The sequence below is a fragment of the Schistocerca nitens genome, chromosome 3 (assembly GCF_023898315.1).
Source record: "Schistocerca nitens isolate TAMUIC-IGC-003100 chromosome 3, iqSchNite1.1, whole genome shotgun sequence".
Taxonomy (NCBI): domain Eukaryota; kingdom Metazoa; phylum Arthropoda; class Insecta; order Orthoptera; family Acrididae; genus Schistocerca; species Schistocerca nitens.
The window spans coordinates 637,239,303-637,261,207 of record NC_064616.1 but is presented as its reverse complement, the minus strand read 5'-3'; positions in this window follow the sequence as shown (position 1 = coordinate 637,261,207).

Sequence of the window (21,905 nt, the reverse complement as noted above, 5' to 3'; positions counted from 1 at the left end):
GATTGCTGTATGGTGTGGCAGGTGGCAGTTGACGCTAAATAACGAAAAGTGTGAGGTGATCCACATGAGTTCCAAAAGAAACACGTTGGAATTCGATCACTCGATAAATAGTACAATTCTCAAGGCTGTCAATTCAACTAAGTACCTGGGTGTTAAAATTACGAACAACTTCAGTTGGAAAGACCACATAGATAATATTGTGGGGAAGGCGAGCCAAAGGTTGCGTTTCATTGGCAGGACACTTGGAAGATGCAACAAGTCCACTAAAGAGACAGCCTACACTACACTCGTTCGTCCTCTGTTAGAATATTGCTGCGCGGTGTGGGATCCTTACCAGGTGGGATTGACGGAGGACATCGAAAGGGTGCAAACAAGGGCAGCTCGTTTTGTATTATCACGTAATAGGGGAGAGAGTGTGGCAGATATGATACGCGAGTTGGGATGGAAGTCATTAAAGCAAAGACGTTTTTCGTCGCGGCGAGATCTATTTACGAAATTTCAGTCGCCAACTTTCTCTTCCGAATGCGAAAATATTTTGTTGAGCCCAACCTACATAGGTAGGAATGATCATCAAAATAAAATAAGAGAAATCAGAGCTCGAACAGAAAGGTTTAGGTGTTCGTTTTTCCCGCGCGCTATTCGGGAGTGGAATGGTAGAGAGTGGTTCGATGAACCCTATGCCAAGCACTTAAATGTGAATTGCAGAGTAGTCATGTAGATGTAGATGTAGATGTAGAACTTTGGTGCAGTACCATTGCTTTTAAATTTTTTATTAATTTAAACATAACGCGAGCTAGAATACATATGCCCATATGACTGTTTTATGCAGTATATGTAAAATTATATAACCATGGTATAAAATTGTTGCAATTAAATTTTATTTCAATTATGTACATAGAATATGTATGCCTCATAAAATCTATTTGACTTACTGTATCTAAAATTGTGTAACTATTATAGTATATTACAGAAGTATTCTGGCTAAATTCTATTAGTCATCTAAGCAAATCTGCAGTTTGAGTCAGTAGAAGTTATGTATTTTAATCTAAAACTTAGAAACCAAATATGTACTTGGATATGTTCTGTAGATGTACATCATAATCTGCTTAATAAATAAACAAATAAATAAATAAACATTTATTTCATTAAAGATAACATTGCGGTCGTACTTCACCTCTGGCCTGCTGGCGATCCGTAAATGTATGCTATATTATTGTTTCCCAACGAACTTCTCCGTCTGAAATGACCTCATTAGCTTTGGGACTTTAAATCTTAATCTTTCATCCTGCATCTTCGACTACACTCCTGGAAATGGAAAAAAGAACACATTGACACCGGTGTGTCAGACCCACCATACTTGCTCCGGACACTGCGAGAGGGCTGTACAAGCAATGATCACACGCATGGCACAGCGGACACACCAGGAACCGCGGTGTTGGCCGTCGAATGGCGCTAGCTGCGCAGCATTTGTGCACCGCCGCCGTCAGTGTCAGCCAGTTTGCCGTGGCGTACGGAGCTCCATCGCAGTCTTTAACACTGGTAGCATGCCGCGACAGCGTGGACGTGAACCGTATGTGCAGTTGACGGACTTTGAGCGAGGGCGTATGGTGGGCATGCGGGAGGCCGGGTGGACGTACCGCCGAATTGCTCAACACGTGGGGCGAGAGGTCTCCACAGTACATCGATGTTGTCGCCAGTGGTCGGCGGAAGGTGCACGTGCCCGTCGACCTGGGACCGGACCGCAGCGACGCACGGATGCACGCCAAGACCGTAGGATCCTACGCAGTGCCGTAGGGGACCGCACCGCCACTTCCCAGCAAATTAGGGACACTGTTGCTCCTGGGGTATCGGCGAGGACCATTCGCAACCGTCTCCATGAAGCTGGGCTACGGTCCCGCACACCGTTAGGCCGTCTTCCGCTCACGCCCCAACATCGTGCAGCCCGCCTCCAGTGGTGTCGCGACAGGCGTGAATGGAGGGACGAATGGAGACGTGTCGTCTTCAGCGATGAGAGTCGCTTCTGCCTTGGTGCCAATGATGGTCGTATGCGTGTTTGGCGCCGTGCAGGTGAGCGCCACAATCAGGACTGCATACGACCGAGGCACACAGGGCCAACACCCGGCATCATGGTGTGGGGAGCGATCTCCTACACTGGCCGTACACCACTGGTGATCGTCGAGGGGACACTGAATAGTGCACGGTACATCCAAACCGTCATCGAACCCATCGTTCTACCATTCCTAGACCGGCAAGGGAACTTGTTGTTCCAACAGGACAATGCACGTCCGCATGTATCCCGTGCCACCCAACGTGCTCTAGAAGGTGTAAGTCAACTACCCTGGCCAGCAAGATCTCCGGATCTGTCCCCCATTGAGCATGTTTGGGACTGGATGAAGCGTCGTCTCACGCGGTCTGCACGTCCAGCACGAACGCTGGTCCAACTGAGGCGCCAGGTGGAAATGGCATGGCAAGCCGTTCCACAGGACCACATCCAGCATCTCTACGATCGTCTCCATGGGAGAATAGCAGCCTGCATTGCTGCGAAAGGTGGATATACACTGTACTAGTGCCGACATTGTGCATGCTCTGTTGCCTGTGTCTATGTGCCTGTGGTTCTGTCAGTGTGATCATGTGATGTATCTGACCCCAGGAATGTGTCAATAAAGTTTCCCCTTCCTGGGACAATGAATTCACGGTGTTCTTATTTCAATTTCCAGGAGTGTATATTCATGTCTGTTTTGTAGCCTGAGGCACCTACGATGCTTTCTCTTATTGCGATATACTGTTCGAACGTTGTACTGGATAAACCACTGAAGTGATTCTAGAAACGTGGTATAGATTATCATCGACAATGACGACTGCTGTGAATGGCAGCTGCTCTCAGTAACAATTGTTACACAAAGGAATTTAAGAAGGCTAGAGTCACATCCTATGTCCAAGTCACCACTGGCACTAGATTCCAGCAAGACAACGACGAAAGAAATAATACTTAATGTCTACGTCTTCTATGTGACGCAAGAGGAAACGCTTCTTCCTAGGTCTGCCTGATTAGCAGGCAGGTCGCACGAGCGATTGTCTGGCTGTGTCGCTCGGCATCTGGCCCATCAGGCAGTCAGTACCAATGAACTGTGGACATGGTTCGGCAACCTGGACCGCGGTACCTCGGAAATACAGTTACACTCTCTTTTGTTCCATGTTCGAAAGTGAGATATCCTGTAACATCATAAAATATCTTTCAAGTAACAGTAATTTAGTAACATTGCCAAGAAAAGGCTGGACATATCAAATAGTACTAACCAAAGGCCAGAGATGCACTCAACAAAAGGGAGTAACAGGCAAAAGCTTAATACTCAAAGAAAGAAGAAGATACAAAGAAACTATAATCTTATTAATACTACTAAAAATATTAATTTCTTTGCATTGTTCCTATTGTCTAACTATTATAGCTTCGTGGTGCTACACTTCATCTGCAGTAGCGTAGTAACTGAAATTCTAATGCCGTAAGTGTTGAATTATAAGGAGAGAAGGTGAAGGATTGAAGGGACTTGTTAGAGTGTTCATATCTTGGCAGCATCTGAACAATGACCCCGTACTTTCACATCATCATCTTTGCAGGTCCTGCGTTCACTAAAGCAGTTGAAATATATAACATTAAAAATTGTAAGAATAGTGGTATTAGAAACTTGAGCTTAAAGTACGGAAGGTTAGGGTTTAATGTCCTGAGGACATAGTTATTAGAGATGGAGCACAAGATCTGATTATAGAAGGATGGGTGAGAAGTCGGTCATGTCCTTTCAAACGAAGCAACCTGGCTTTTACCTTAAGCTATAATTATCATCTTGTAAAAACATCAGTAAATAATAGTGGGACGCCATCATATTTAGTGAAAACGGATTTACTTGGTATATATGATTTAGTGATCTTTTTACAATATGACGATTTTACATTTGGCATTTCGTGGGAGCCAATATTTTCTTAATTTTATGGCCAATTTTGAGCTTGATGTCCTGCAATATATGTTGATGACATAAACTCAGTCACTTGAAAATGGCATAAAAGGCCGAAACATAGAACGTTTTTAAATAAACAACAATATAGTCAAATGACGGTGTGTTCATTTTAAAAAAGCACTGCTCTTTGTTGGATTGTGTCTACCTCCTCTACCTATCCTACCTGCCTAGGATCCCAGATTGATGACAGATGCTCAAGAATCGGTCGAACAAGCGCCTTGTAAGCCGCTTCTTTCTGGATGAGTTACATGTCCTTAAGATTCTTTCTATGAATTTGAATCTGGCATCTGTTCTTCTTACTATTTGTCTTACATGGTCATTCCACTTAAGGTCGCTTTGTATAGATGCTATTTCCAGCAACTTGTCATTGATAGTGTAGCTGTACAGTAGTGGATGTCTTTTCCTATGTATGCGGAATATGTGACATTTATTGGCGTGCGAACTCAACTTCCAGATCCTGCACCATTCATCAATCCTGTGTAGTTCATTCTGTAAATTGATGCTGTGTCCTGGCGTTGCTACTCTCTTGTAGGCAAACACGTCACCTGCATCAGCCTTAAAAATCTTCCGACGTTTTCTACTACATAATTTATATACAATGTAAACAGTAATGGTCCTGTCACACTTCCTTTGAAGTACTCCGGAAACTATCTTTACGTCTGTCGATTTCGTTCCGTTAAGAGCGACGTGTTGAGGTCAATCTGCAAGGAAGTCTTGAATCCAGTCGCAAATCTGGTCCGATATTCAATAGACTCACATTTTCTTCACTAGACGGCAGTGTGGGACGGTTTCAAATACCTTCCTGAAGTCAAGGAACACAGCATCAACCCGACCGCCGTTGTTTACAGGGCTATGGATCTCATGGAGGAACAGAGCGAGCTGAGCTTCGCAGGATCTCTACGAAATTCACGTTGAATTGTATAGAGGAGATTTTCGTTCTCCAAAACATCATAACTCCTGAGCGTAAAACATATTCCATAATTCTACAACAGATCGACGTCAACTATATAGGCCTATAATTATGTGCATCTGTCCTGCGACGCTTCTTGATAACGGAAATGACTTGCGCTGTTTCCCAGTCGCTAAGTACCCTTCGTTGCTCCAGTAATCTACGATAAACTGCTAGTAGACGGGGACCAAGTTCTTTTGCGTAATGTTACAGGTATCTCATCTGATCCCAATGCCTTTCCACTACTAAGCGATTGTAGTTGCTTTTATATTCCGCGATCGGCTATCTCAACATCTACCAATTCGACGTTCGTACGATGCTTGATAGGGGGGACCGTACTACAATCTTCCGCGGTAAAGCAGTTTCGGAAGACTGAATTTAGTATTTCGGCCTTCACCTTCTTATCTTCTGTTTCGATGCCAATGTGGGTACTGAGTGACTGAGTAGATGATTTCGAACCGCTTGTTGATTTTACATAAGACCAAATCCTCTTAGAGTTTATAGTCAAATCGGTAAAATTTTACTTTCATAGTCATTGAAGGCTTGTCTCATTGCTCTCCTTACGTTCATTTTCGCTTCATTCAGCGTTTGTTTGTCAGCTAGGGTCTGACTTGTCTTGAATCTGCGATGGAGTTCTCTTTGTTTACGCAACAGTTTTCTGATACGACTGTGAAACCACTGCGAGCCTTTCCCATCCATCAAGACCTTACTCAGATCTTATTTGTCTAAAGCATATGAACAAGAACGACTAGCCAATCAATCCATTTTATCAACTGAAAGAAAAGCTGAAATAGATTTCAACGATGTTATTAACAATTTCAGTGAAATAAAGGCACGAAAACGTACTATAAGAATATCAATAATAACCACTATCTCGTACTTAAGTGCAAAAATAACTTATATTACAACTGTAGAAGCTTTGTTTCCAGACAGTTAAAATAAAAGGTAATTTTCTTTTTCTTTTCTTTATTACTTCTTTGCACTCTACGTGATGGTTGCTGTGCTAAATGATGATTCATGTTCTAAGTTCATCACCGATATCTTTCAGTATGTACATTACAATTGGTAGAGCCTAGAGTACACACATTAGAAACAGCTGATTTTTTTATTGGCTGTTACATCCACAACATTCAGTTTTTACAAAATGTCCATTACAAATACACCAGTTTCTAAGCAGACCAGGAGCGTCATTATAGTTATGCCACCACGGACCTCCGACGGGTTTACTCTGCCACTGCTTCTCAGCAGCCTCGTAAGTTGTAAAACAAAAGAAAAGTCGCACGAAGCAAGATAAGGGCTATTCGTGAGGTCATTTATAGCTTTAAATCTGTAGCTAATCAGTTAGTACATGCGCCGCTTCCTCGAGGCTTAAGCCTATTTGTATGAAACTATGTTATTCCTATAACGAGATGCGAAAACATAATAACTTCCTTTTCCTGCAACGAGATAAAACGTTCCCTCTTCCTGTACGTGTTACACACATAAACGTGGTCTCACACAGACGCCGATCGTAGTGTTTTGGACCACCATTGAATGTAACATTTGCCCTCGATTCTCACATATTGACGGGTATCTGACCAACAATAGCTAAATCACGGATGTTTCAGAGCTCTAAGTACTGGCCTCCTTGAGGCAACTCCACATACCAAAGTTCGGTAGGGCAATGAGCGTCCACGCGTGTTGAGGAATGCATAAGACATCTTCGAAAAATGACAGACATCACTGTTTCACTGTCGTGTACGTTATTCTTATATGACGACCATGGAACATGCCTGGGATATGGTTGGTCGACACGTTGCTCGTCATGGTCCTCCAGCAACTGTTGATGTTTCGTTAACTCCCACACAAACCGCATACTGGGAGATTTCTCAGGATGGTATCCATGCCCTCTTTGATTCCATGTCACAGCGTCTAGATCGGTAATTGTCAAACTTATTTGCTGAAGGGCCGAAATTGACATTGTGGGCAGGCACCTCGAGCTGCATTTGTATCTACGTTATTATTAATTGTTAACCTACATAAATTAGTATGTCCTGAGCTCCCAATGAACTAACTATAGTAAGGGTGCGAAAAGTTGGCTACCGGCCCCCAAGTACTGATCGTTATATGTAGGCACCACTCGGAACTGTTTTCTGTTTTAAATTGCATCCAGGCTCAGCGAGCCAACGATTTGGCACAGAAATTGCTGACGAAGTGTTGTTGAGCGTCTGTGTGAACGGATTTTAACTGATTAAATACAGTAACTGTACTTACATTTAAAAGCGTTGTGCAGTACAAGACGAGATCACAGATGTTTACTGAATGTTTTGAATGTAGTTTTTTCTTGCACTCACTGTGGTATATTACAACAGCCTTATTTTAACTTAGTTTTCCTCGTTACAAATAACTACTGCATCTGAAGATGACGGTCTCTGCAATGCACGCTCGTGAATCCATGTTACTTCCATGTCAAAATTTACACCGTAGCAGCTGATCGGTACGAGTCACGCACGCCCTGCAGCTCTCAGTACTGGAAGACAAACGACAAAACTTTATCCCTCTCACATCCTTGAACCCCGCAATGACCACAATACTTACCCTTCTGCTCTGAATTAGCACCCAATTTTACGTAGCTCACGGCCGAATTCGCTAACGCAAATGAAAATTAAGCACTTCTTAGAAAACCACTAAGAGGCCTGGCACGAAATCGGAGTTCCAAAACTTCCCAACGGTGTTCTATAAGATTCAGGTCAGGACACTGTGCAGGCCAGTCCATTACAGGAATGCTATTGTCGTGTAGCCACTTAGCCACAGGTCGTGCATTATGAATAGGTGCTCGATCGTTTTGAAGATGCAATCGCCATCCCAGAACTGCTCCGAATTTTACTGTTGGCACTACACACGCTGGCAGATGACGTTCACAGGGCATTCGCCATACCCACACCCTGCCATCGTATCGCCACATTGTGTACCGTGATTCGTTACTCCACACAACGTTTTTCCAATCTTCAGTCGTCCAATGTTTACGCTATTTACACCAAGCGAGGAGTCTTTTGGCATTTACCAGCGTGATGTGTGGCTTATGAGCAGCCGCTCGACCATGAAATGCAAGTTTTCTCACCTTCCGCCTAACTGTCATAGTACTTGTAGTGGATCCTGATTCAGTTAGGAATTCCTGTGTGATGGTCTGGATAGATGTCTGCCTATTACACATTACGACTCCCTTCAATTGTCAGTCAACAGACGTGGTCGGCCTGTACGCTTTTGTGCTGTAAATGCCCCTTCCCGTTTCCACTTCACTATCACATCGGAAACAGTGGACCTAGGGATGTTATAAACGCGGAAATCTCGCGTACAGACGTATGACACAAGTGACATCCAACCGCCTGACCACGTTCGAAGTCCGTGAGTTCCGCGGAGCGCACCATTCAGCTCTCTCACGGTGTCTAGTAACTACTGAGGTCGCTGATATGGAGTACGTGGCAGTAGGTGGCAGCACAATGCACCTAATATGAGAAACGTATGTTTTTGTGGGTGTCCGGATACCTTTGTTCACAATATATACAGGGTGGTCCACTGATAGTGACCGGGCCAAATATCTCACGAAACAAGCATCAAACGAAAAAAACTACGAAGAACGAAACTCGTCTAGCTTGAAGGGGAAAACCAGATGACGCTATGGTTGGCCCGCTAGATGGCGCTGGCATAGTCAAACGGATATCAACTGCGTTTTTTTAAATAGGAACCCCCATTTTTATTACATATTCGTGTAGTACGTAAAGAAATATGAATGTTTTAGTTGGACAACTTTTTCCACTTTGTGATAGATGGCGCTGTAATAGTCACAAACGTATAAGTACGTGGTATCACATAACATTCCGCCAGTGCGGACGATATTTGCTTCGTGATACACTGCCCGTGTTAAAATGGACCGTTTACCAATTGCGGAAAAGGTCGATATCGTGTTGATTGTGATCAAAATGCATGTGCAAACATTACGGAAAGTAAACTACTCGCTGTTGAGAGGATTGTCGTTACACGTATTGCCAAATGCATTGAGGTTGACGAACATCATTTTGAGCATTTATTGCATAAATGTGGTATTTACAGGTAATCACGCTGTAACAGCATGCATTCTCAGAAATGATAAGTTCACAAAGGTACATGTATCACATTGGAACAACCGAAATAAAATGTTCAAACGTACCTACGTTCTGTATTTTAATTTAAAAAACCTACCTGTTACCAACTGTTCGTCTAAAATTGTGAGCCATATGTTTGTGACTATTACAGCGCCATCTGTCACAAAGCGAAAGAAGTGGTCCAACTAAAACATTCATATTTCTTTACGTACTACACGAACATGTAATAAAAAATGGGGGTCCCTATTTTAAAAAACGCAGTTGATATCCGTTTGACCTATGGCAGCGCCATGTGGCGGGCCATCCATAGCGCCATCTGGTTTCCCCCTTCAAGCTAGACGAGTTTTGTTCTTTGTAGTTTTTCGTTTGACGCTTGTTTCGTGAGATATTTGGCCCGGTCACGATCAATGGACCACCCTGTATACATATTGCTTTCTTAATTATCATTAGTGTTAGTGATAGTTGTGGCACAAGATAAAGCTGTCTTCTTAAGTCTAAGACCAGGTCCAACTTTGATAAATTACCTTAGTCAGAATTATTTCCTAATTAATTCTAATCATTTCAAGTAATTAGTTTTGCTAAAACTCAGTTCAATCAACTAACAGTAATATTTCCTATTCCAGTCACATTGTTGACATGTAAACAGATGTAATTACTATATTACTGATAAAGTAAGTAAATATTACTGATAAAATTAGTAAAATAACTCATAGAAATCCTTGAAGTACCCATGTAGCTGATTTCAAAACATGGTAGGAACATCAGCACTTAAATAGCTTCTGGGTATTGTTTATTTAGCTGTTTTTTGCAGTTTCGCCATCAAGAAGGCTTATTTCAGTCAAAACTCTTATTGTAACATAGAATTCAGACCAAAACCAATTTTTCTGCACTATTCGATTAATTTGAAATGTAGAATTCTAATTGAAAATTCTCGACATTTAACAATATGAAACTTTAGTAGCCATTTTTGCAAAGCTATATAAGCACTGGGCCTGAAGCCATTTCTAAGTCATTGTGATCCGAGATTTCGAGCGTGGAACCCGTATCAGTCAAAACAGCAGTAATGTAATAGTGCAATGATTTGTTGTTGTGAATGAGAAAACGGACAGTGAAGAAGGACAATTAACAATGATTGCTGATTAATATAAAAGTGCCACACGTATCGTTCATCTGAGCGAGATTGTTGTGGGTTGGTTATGTTATAATGCGTAGTGACTATTGTCGTATAATCAGAAGTTGCAGTATGTGCGTACCTGGTAAATGAGACAGTTACGTAATTAAGACACAGACTGGCCATAACTAATTCAGTGAGGAGCGTCTGACGTTTCTGGAAGTAAAACCTGTGAAACCAAATGTGTGTGTGTGTGTGTGTGTGTGTGTGTGTGTGTCGACCACAGTATTGGATGTAGACAGTGCATATATTCACAGCCAGTTTTCCGCCGTGATCGCTGCCACTGAGGAACTACAAGCTGATTTATGGCCAGGCATGTCACATGTGCTCATTGCAATTAGCGTAGTCGTGTCTTCGCGGTGCACATAGGAACGTGAATTAGGGGGTTGTGTTATATTCTTAGACTCCTGGCTTAATACGGATTTTTGAAACTTTCGTGGAATAGATAACATCTTTCTTCTAGCGTCTTCCAGTTCAGGTTTTTTAAGCATTTTTGTGAAGTTCTCCTGTGAGCGAAATAAACCAGTCATCACTCATGTTGTCCTCCTTCGTATACGTTCAATATCCCCTATTAGTTCTATTTAGTATGAGTCCTACACACTTTAGCAATACTCTAGAGTGGCTCTGAGCACTATGGGACTTAACATCTATGGTCATCAGTCCCCTAGAACTTAGAACTACTTAAACCTAACTAACCTAAGGACATCACACACATCCATGCCAGAGGCAGGATTCGAACCTGCGACCGTAGGAGTCGCGCGGTTGCGGTTCTAGGCGCTTTAGTCCGGAACTGCGCGACGGCTACGGTCGCAGGTTCGAATCCTGCCTCGGGCATGGATATGTGTGATGTCCTTAGGTTAGTTAGGTTTAAGTAGTTCTAAGTTCTAGGGGACTGATGACCTCAGATGTTAAGTCCCATAGTGCTCAGAGCCATTTTTTTGAACTCTAGAGTGGGTGATACAAGTTTTTATTTCAGTCCCTTGTATCCTTCCATGTGTTGGAGCTTTCACAAACGTTGGTATATCAAGACTTTTATCCCAGTAGCAGGGAAAACTGTCAGTTTACGCAGAGGTCTCTCAGCCGCTGTCAGAATCGTAAATGTGTGTATTCCTCACTTCTCATTCCTCAATCCTTTCACGAATTTCTTGTTTAGGTTACCAAAATAGGGTGGCTGTTGCTTCAGATGATGATGATTAATGATTTGAAGAGACTAAACATCTTAACGTCATCAAATCTAATAGTTTCAGCACAGTTTGCGTTCACCAACTTTGACTCCATACAGAACCGTTGTACCCAGCAACTGTATATTATTATAAGGATAGACAGGAACACAGCAACCAATGGTAATCCCATTTTTTTATATTCTTTTGAATCTCCAGATTTGAGCTATAAATAAACATTTTCAGTGGACTAGAGTGATATATAACCCACCAAACTCCCAGCAGTACCTGTCACCGCACGGCTATTGCTGTACAGGTACTGTACACCAATAAAGTCGTATGGTGACATGTACTGCTGTAAGTTTGTTATAACTAACTCAAATGCACTGAAGATGGCTATTTAGAGCATAAATCTGGGTATGCAAGAATATAAAAAAATCACTGGGATTATAAATGATTGCTGTAGTCTTATCCTTCATTATAACAGTGTGCATTGTTGTCAGATTTATGATGACATCATCAATGGTGTAATGCATTGTTGCCACAATTTTCCTCCCCCACCACTCCAATGCGACAGTAGATCTAGGCCAGTTAACCTATAAAATAGCGGTAAACTCAAAAAATGGCAGGAAACTCAAGAATCCAAGATGGTGGACAAAAGTCACTTGTCATAATCGTTTTACACAAGCCCTATGGCGTCAGAATCCAAGATGGCAGACATTAGCACAGTCCTCTGATGATGCAGACCACTTGTGCTAAGTATAGACTCAAAGATGACCAACAAATCCAAGATGATGGACGTTGGCACAGCCCTCTGATGTCAAAGACCACTTGTGCTAAGTAAAAATCGAAAATGGCCAGTTGTAAAATCCAAGATGGCGGTCCTCAGCATAGCCTGCATGGTTGCCAAATGACTTCTGCTAATTTTAGAATCCAAGATGGCCACTTGTCCCAAGTTTAAAACTGTGATATAACAAATAGCTGGCACAGGCTGCATGGTTGTCAGATTTACTGGATTTTCTCCACCCCTCTTGCATCACAGATCACTGGCACAGCCAGCATGGTTTAGAGGCCACTTACTCTAAGTATAAAATTCAAACGCCCAGTTTAAAATGAAGGTGAATTCAAATAGCGCAGTTGTCCTGCATTTTAAATAGCATCTACACAATTTCCCCCGCCTCTCTAATTTCACAGTTCGCTGATCTACCTTTCATGTTTAAACAAGTTCCCCCACCCCAGTCGCTCTAAGTTTAAACCTGTGTAACACAGTTGCAGGGTTTAAACATTTATGGTGTGTGTGTGTGTGTGTGTGTGTGTGTGTGTGTGTTTTTGTGTGTGTGTATAGTAGTAGTAGTAGTAGTAGTATGATATGAACAATTGCATCTCTATTTAAGCGAATGTAGGACAAACCAGGGAGGCCCTCCATATCGCCACTACCCCAATGCAGTTGTAGACCATGGACAACAAGTCCCAAGATTAAAGTACAAGAGCCTACCTGTGTCTATAAACTGGCGGGAAATTGTAGGTTGAAGTGACGAGATAGCCCATTTAAGGGAACGTCTTCCACATAGTCCCTCCACCTCCTCGTCCAGCTACACGTCTTCCTCATAGCCCCTCCAGCTCCTTGTCCCACTTCAGCTGCCGCCGTAGACTGCAGGCACCCAGTCCCAAACGTAGACTCCAAGAGCCCATCTATGGTAGCTAACTATAAGTTGGCGAGAAATTCCAATTCAAAATAAAGTGACGCTGCTGAAAAACCTTAATATTACAGGGTTATTCTAAATGATGGACCCTCTTTTCATTGGTATGGAGTTTGCTAATTTTGGATTTATACTTGAATAAATACGAATTTTGAAAATGTATCCATCATTTAGAATAACCCTGTATATTGTTGTGTTCACAATGTGTGCACTTCACAGTGGATCCACATACAGAAACCAGAAAGCGAATAAACAAAGATGTACAAAGAATAGTAGCATTGTAAACAGAATCACAGCTACTATTCAAGTAATCAGAACAGATCATCAATAGGTTTTCTGTTGTGAATAACGTTACAAGTATATGGTTTGCCTGGACTGCAATTAATAGAGTCAGTCCTAGCTGTCACAATCTCAAGAGTGCAACGAGGCGTCATTCTAAGATTCATAGTCGTTTTTCGACACAGCAATCATCACAACAATGTCCTTTCTAGGAACACTCCCTCTGCAATTGGACACTAGGAGGTAAAGAGCCCTATGATATATTATGGATCCAAGACAGTCATGTGGAGTTCTTAAAACGGAGAGCAGCACAGAAGAAATCCATGCCACAACTGTGGCAAAGTCAGTGGAACTCTGCAGACAGTTTATATAAAAAATTCACGAATTTCCTCTGAACATTCAGAACCTGATTGCTGCAGACATGTCCGTAATTTACCTGTCAAGCCATCAGAACGACGTGTGGCAGCGTGCTTGCACCTGAGGACAAACTATGTAACTGCACAGTACATGACGACACAGCGAACAAAGATCAGCAGTAAGTGATAACATTGTATCGTAAACTATTGTTTGATTAAAATTGCTTGATAGAAGACGTCTGTCAGTTACCGCTACAGTATAGTCACATTGACTGCCTGCTACCGCTCGATTATAGGTGACACACACACACACACACACACACACACACACACACACACATGGCGGGTCACTTCACAAATGCTGTGAATCTGTAGCTCGGAGCAATGTTGGAAATGACCGCCGCGAGGTATGTCAGAAATGTGAAATGCTCTGTCGACAGCTAATTTTAAGTAACAAATGAGTGAATTGCGGCAGACGACGCGTTTTGGGGCCTGAATTTAAACTCATTTCCTAAGCTAACCACAGCTTCGCGATGTCCAATGTATCTGACAAAACGGCGGTCAACAATCTGCGGCAGAACTAAAATCACGATCGATTTGTTCACGGCGATTAAAGCTAACCTCTGCCAACAAACTCGAGACAGGAAATATTGTTTCAGCGCTAAAAGCAAACGGTAATTTCTCGCTATCGTTGGTTAAATTGAACTATCCTCACACCAGCTAAACGAGCTGCCGTGTTACCAGCTGATGAGCGGTCCTCTTTGGCACTCGGCTACATATTACAGGCGACACAGGCAGCTTCGAAACAAAAAAAGTATGATAGGAAGAAAAATAAGAGCGAATGAAGTCAATTTGATGATGAAAATGACGCGGCAAAGACACAGAAATAAAAAAATACATTTAAACCAATTAACTCAATAAAAATAATAATCAAACTTTTTTAGTTAGATTTAGGAATTTAAAAAAATTGGCTACAGTGGACGAATTCGAACCTATGACGTTTTATATTTCAGGTTAATTCGCTAACCATAGCGCGAAGCAACAAGAGTGAGTTCAACCGTATTGTTTACGATTCTTGTCTCCAGTCGCAACGATGAATTGCAGCACAAAATGGTTAAGACTTTCGTGGGCATTTGTTGACAATCTGCCTGTTGGCATCTGTCTCGGGTTCACGTAACATCTCGCGAAGCGTATCTAACGTGAGCCAATCACTGAAACTATGATAGCTGCGTATGTGACGCCACATCGCGTCTCGTGCGGAGGTATCCAATGGTTTGTTGTTAACGCTGTGTATGAAACGTGTATATTTCATTAACGTCGTTTTCTGTGTGCGTTGTTTTTGCTGTGGTTATCATGTCATGAAATAGGAAATTAAAGTGCCAGATCCATCATTCTGGATCCAAACACATCAAGGAAGAATGCCGGACAAGGAACTGGAAATTAAGTACGAAGTGTTGTGGTAGTTTGGCAACGGCGAACGGTTCGCGAGTGACGTCGAGCGCTCTGATTGGAGGAAACCAGCTCCAACGCGTGAGGTGTCAACTACACGGAAGCGCCAAAGAAAATGGTATAGGCATGCCTGTTCAAATGTAGAGATATGTAAACAGGGAGAATATGGCACTGCGGTTGGCAACGGCTATATAAGACAACAAGTGTCTGGCGCTACTACAAAGGCAGGTTATCAAGACAGTGAGTTTAAACGTGGTGTTATAGCCGGCGCACGAGCGATGGGGGGCACAGCATATCCGAGGTAGCGATGAAGTGGGGATTTTCCCGTACGACCATTTCACGAGTGTACAGTGAATATCAGGAATCCGGTAAATCATGAAATCTCCAACATCGCTGCCGCCGAAAAAAGATCCTGCAAGAACGGAGCCAACAACGGCTGAAGAGAATCTTTCAACTTTCAACGTGACAGAAGTGCAGCCCCTCTGCAAATTGTAACAGATTTCTATGCTGTGCCATCAACAATTGTAAGCGTGCCAACCATTCAACGAAACATCATCGATACGGGCTTTCATAGCCGAAGGCCCACTCAATGACTGCACAACACAAAGCTTTACGCCTCGTCTGGGTCCGTCAACGCCGACATTGGCCTGTTGATGACTGGAAACATGTTGCAGGTCGAATGAGTCTCGTTTCAAACTTTATTGAGCAGATGGACGCGTACGGCAAGCTGGTGGAGGCTTTTTAATGGTGTGGGGCGTGCGCAGTTGGAGTGATATGGGACCCCTGATACCTCTAGTTACGACTCTGACAGGTGACGCGTATGTAAGCATCCTGTCATCTGCATCCATTCACGTCCATTGTGCATTCCGATGGACTTAGGCAATTCCAGCAGGACAATGCGACACCCCACACGTCCAGAATTGCTTCAGAGTGGCTCCAGAGCACTCTTCTGAGTTTAAACACTTCCGCTTGAGCCTATCTGGGATGCATTGCAACCTGCTGTTTAGACGAGATCTCCACCCCTTCATACTCTTTCGGATTTATGAACAGCCCTGCAGTATTCATGGTGTCAGTTCCCTCCAGCACTACATAAGATATTAGTTGAGTCCATGCCATGTCGTGCTGCGGCACTTTAGCGTGCTCGCGCGTTGCCCTACATGATATTACGCAGGTGTACCAGTTTCTTTGGCTCTTCAATGAATGAAGTACTTTTAATCAGAGTATAGCGTTGAAAAACGAATCTATTGTGTACATTTTGGACGATACTGGATCTGCAGTATTTCACAAGGTCAGAGAAACTACACAGCTTATGTGACTGCACCCACCAGTCAGAGTACCTTGCACAAGGAGCTGACAGTGTGTGTCTGCTCAGGAAGTTGAAGGCCGTTGAGGATAACGTGCCACAATATGGAAGTCTCATGTCAGCGAAAACTCCCATGGAATCCGGTAGATAATGACTGTTGGCTGTTATACTTCAGTAAGAATAATGACGGTGACCAACCACAGATGTGACTGTAACATAAGCACATTGGACAAAAAAATTGTCGTGATGCCCCGGGACACATCACATTAATACCACGTAACATCGTCTCTAGCCGAGATAACGGTATCAGTTAGGCAAGGATGACAGTTTAAAAGTTTCTTCGGTTAGTGTGTCATTTACGGCTGAAGTCGCTCATTGATTAATAGATCCCATAGATATATCAAAATGCGGCGATGTCGAATACTACAAGGCATGTTCAGAAAGTAACTGTAGTGTGACCATAAGAGTCTGTGTTTTTTTTTCTTTTTTATGGGTTCGCCACACTGAGTGCTAGAGTGAAGAGGAGGGAGGAGTTTCTGATGAGAGCGAGCATCACAGGCACAGGGTTGTAAGTAAACTCACGTTACAGTGTCCAGTTGCGTGAAAGATGTCCGTAAGAAATATCGCCAAGACCAAGTCACATGATGTTCTGATCCGCTTCCTACTCGCGGAAGGAATAAAAAACTAAACTTAACTCCTCCCGCACAGGCCATGAAAGCCCAAAGGTACCGACCGGCCGCCGTGTCATCCTAAGCCCACAGGCGTCACTGGGGGGAGGGGGGGGGGGAAGAGAGACCATCAATGCACAACGATATTATGAGACCCTAGAAAGCTCAAAAGGAGCATTCAAAACAAAAGAAGGGGAATGTTGAGAAGAGGAGTGGGCTTGTCACACGACAACGCCCATCCTCACACAGCTTTAGCCATCAAGGCACTCTTGGACTCATTTGGTTGGGATGTTTTGAACCATCCCCGTTTTCTCCTGACTTGGCGCCTTCAGATTATCATCTGCTCACCTGCCTGAAGCCACACAAGAGCGAAATTATATTTTTAACGCCGGCCAGTGTGGCCGAGCAGTACTAGGCGCTACAGTCTGCAACCGCGCGACCGCTACGGTCGCAGGTTCGAATCCTGCCTCGGGCATGGATGTGTGTGATGTCCTTAGGTTAGGTAGGTTTAAGTAGTTCTAAGTTCTAGGGGACTGATGATCTAAGAAGTTAAGTCCCACAGTATTCAGAGCCATTTGAACCATATTTTTAACCGACGAGCAAATGCAGAAAGAAGTTCTGAACTGGGGGAAGGAAATGACTGGAGAATTCTTCGAGGAGGGAATAAAGAAACTTGTGACATAGCTCACCACGTGCATTGAATGGGATGGCGATTATGTGGGAAAATAATCAACAACTGTATCAACAATATCCCCTAATTTTTTTCATATATAAGTTTTCTAAAAAAATATAAAAATGTATACATTTTCTTACTAAATATGCCTCGTACATTTCGCCTGCTCTTCCAAATAGTCCCAGACATTTTCTATGAGACTAGGAAAGGCTGTATTAGGAGGTGCGATAGGGTGCCTGACTCTTCATCAAGCGAAGAAGTTATGCATGCAGCTCCGTGAAAAAAGCTGTTGTCATCTTGGAGGATCTGAGTGTCCCCAGCACACTCATCATCAATATGTAGAAAAATATCCCACACCTGGCAACCTTGGACCGGCCGGAGTGGCCGAGCGGTTCTAGGCGCTACAGTCTGGAACTGCGCGACCGCTACGGTCGCAGGTTCGAATCCTGCCTCGGGCATGGATGTGTGTGATGTCCTTAGGTTAGTTAGGTTTAAGTAGTTCTAAGTTCTAGGGGACTGATGACCTGACTTTGCATCATTAGAAAAGGGACAAAACTGCAACTCTTTGGTCGCACTACACTCCTGCAATCAGCTACTACACAGTTTCTGTGTTGTTTGCTCCATTGAAGACATGCAGCTCCATGTACCACTGTCAACAGTGAACTGCTGGGAGGAACCCAATTACAAATATCAAGTGAGGCTGCACAATGATTAGTACACTGGACATGTATTCGAGAAGATGATGGTTTAAATCCGTCCGACCATCCAGGTTTAGGTTTCCTGTGATTTCCCTACGTCACACCAGGCAAATGTCAGGATGGTTCTGTTGAAAGAGCACTGCTGGATTTTGTTCCCCATCCTTGAAACAATCTGAGCTTGTGCTCCACCTCTAATTACATCAATATCAACAGAACGTTAAACCTTTGTCGACTGCATTTAGTTCCTTTCACAACACTCGATCAGAAATTGATTGAGATGGGCCTGGACCTGACAGCAACAATTTCTATCAGATTTGAAACTTATGCTCGTTAAAAAGCCATGAAACTCATCTCTGGTCCCTGCAAATTATGATCCCTTTATGACCACTGTCCCTACACTGTGTTACATGGCTGTGAGTGGTACACCATTCCTTGTAGACATGTTGGAGAGTTTGCACCAACAAACTGGGCAAATTCAATCATGGTGTGGTCATGTGCACGTCCAAATGTGATAACTTCTTTCTGCTATTCTGGCATGTTTCGATATTGGGCCATCTTACTGCACTGATTCCACACAAGAGGATAGGATTAGTTTCATTTAGGTTGATCCAATGTGAACTAACACTGAATGAATCCAGACCTTCTTTGAATATGTTACTGATATAAGAACATACGTTGGCAGTTGACATGCAACCTACCATAATGTTAGTGATCACAGAAAATTTTAATAAAATTATTTTTTTCTGTTTTATTTTAGTAGTGGACAAAGAAGAGGATCCGTAGGAGGAGAACTTTCAAGCAGTCAACAACTGTGAGATTTAATCTTTCTTCAGTATATCTTCACAGAAATGCACAGCTAGTTTTTCATTAAGGGCAGATATCAATGCTCAAGCAAAACAGGGCAGAAAATGTGGTTAATATTTTTAACTGAACTATTGTGTGTCACATAAAGAGAACTCTAATGAATTTGAGGACTTGGTTGCGACCAGTCTGTGTTATAACAAATGCAAAAAGTGTGTACTATGTACAAAAAATAAGATAATTAGAGAATAAAAGAATAAATACACAGAATACTGTTGAAGAAGAAACAAATAAAACTTGAGATATTAAACTAGGCTGAGAAGCGAAATCTTTGTTTATCAGACACACTGAATTCTTCTCATAAGTTTTGGAAAAGGGTATGTATTTAAGAATGGTTGAGCGTACACTATCTGATCAAAAGTACCCAGACACCACTACATAATATAGGCGCGAGGCGGAGCGTCAATGTGGAGGCTGGCCGTGTGGCATCGTCCGCTCTGCCTGTGAGTGGACATATGGCCGCTCCTTCAGCAAGGTCCGAGCAGGAACACGGGGGGAGGTGTTTATTAGTGATTGGGAGCTCCAGTGTTAGGCGGGTGATCGAGCCCCTTATGGAAATAGCGGAAAGGTCGGGGAAGAAGGCCAGTGTTCACTCTGACTTCTTGCCGGGGGTCTCATCCGAGATGTAGAGGAGGCCTTGCCGGCAGCGATAGAGAGCACTGGGTGCACTCGACTGCAAATTGTTGCTCATGTCGGTACCAAAGATTCCTGCCGTCTGGGTTCAGAAGTCATCCTCAGTTCATACAGGCGGCTGGCGGGGTTGGTGAGGCGGAAAGCCTCGCTCGCGGGCTGGAATCTGAGCTAACTACACTCCTGGAAATGAAAAAAAGAACACATTGACACCGGTGTGTCAGACCCACCATACTTGCTCCGGACACTGCGAGAGGGCTGTACAAGCAATGATCACACGCACGGCACAGCGGACACACCAGGAACCGCGGTGTTGGCCGTCGAATGGCGCTAGCTGCGCAGCATTTGTGCACCGCCGCCGTCAGTGTCAGCCAGTTTGCCGTGGCATACGGAGCTCCATCGCAGTCTTTAACACTGGTAGCATGCCGCGACAGCGTGGACGTGAACCGTATGTGCAGTTGACGGACTTTGAGCGAGGGCGTATAGTAGGCATGCGGGAGGCCGGGTGGACGTACCGCCGAATTGCTCAACACGTGGGGCGTGAGGTCTCCACAGTACATCGATGTTGTCGCCAGTGGTCGGCGGAAGGTGCACGTGCCCGTCGACCTGGGACCGGACCGCAGCGACGCACGGCTGCACGCCAAGACCGTAGGATCCTACGCAGTGCCGTAGGGGACCGCACCGCCACTTCCCAGCAAATTAGGGACACTGTTGCTCCTGGGGTATCGGCGAGGACCATTCGCAACCGTCTCCATGAAGCTGGGCTACGGTCCCGCACACCGTTAGGCCGTCTTCCGCTCACGCCCCAACATCGTGCAGCCCGCCTCCAGTGGTGTCGCGACAGGCGTGAATGGAGGGACGAATGGAGACGTGTCGTCTTCAGCGATGAGAGTCGCTTCTGCCTTGGTGCCAATGATGGTCGTATGCGTGTTTGGCGCCGTGCAGGTGAGCGCCACAATCAGGACTGCATACGACCGAGGCACACAGGGCCAACACCCGGCATCATGGTGTGGGGAGCGATCTCCTACACTGGCCGTACACCACTGGTGATCGTCGAGGGGACACTGAATAGTGCACGGTACATCCAAACCGTCATCGAACCCATCGTTCTACCATTCCTAGACCGGCAAGGGAACTTGCTGTTCCAACAGGACAATGCACGTCCGCATGTATCCCGTGCCACCCAACGTGCTCTAGAAGGTGTAAGTCAACTACCCTGGCCAGCAAGATCTCCGGATGTGTCCCCCATTGAGCATGTTTGGGACTGGATGAAGCGTCGTCTCACGCGGTCTGCACGTCCAGCACGAACGCTGGTCCAACTGAGGCGCCAGGTGGAAATGGCATGGCAAGCCGTTCCACAGGACTACATCCAGCATCTCTACGATCGTCTCCATGGGAGAATAGCAGCCTGCATTGCTGCGAAAGGTGGATATACACTGTACTAGTGCCGACATTGTGCATGCTCTGTTGCCTGTGTCTATGTGCCTGTGGTTCTGTCAGTGTGATCATGTGATGTATCTGACCCCAGGAATGTGTCAATAAAGTTTCCCCTTCCTGGGACAATGAATTCACGGTGTTCTTATTTCAATTTCCAGGAGTGTATTTGTAGTATCGTTCCCAGAACCGATCGCGGCCCTCTGGTTTGGAGCCGAGTGGAAGGCTTAAACCAGAGGCTCAGACGATTCTGCGGAGATCTGGGGTGCAAATTTCTCGACCTCCGCCATCGGGTGGAGAAATGTAGGGGCCCCCCTGAATAGGTCAGGCGTACACTACACTCAGGAAGCGGCTACAAGGGTAGCGGAGTACGAGTGGAGTGCACATGTGGGTTTCTTAGGTTAGAGAATTCCCTCCCTAGGCCCGACAAGAGCCCTGCGGAG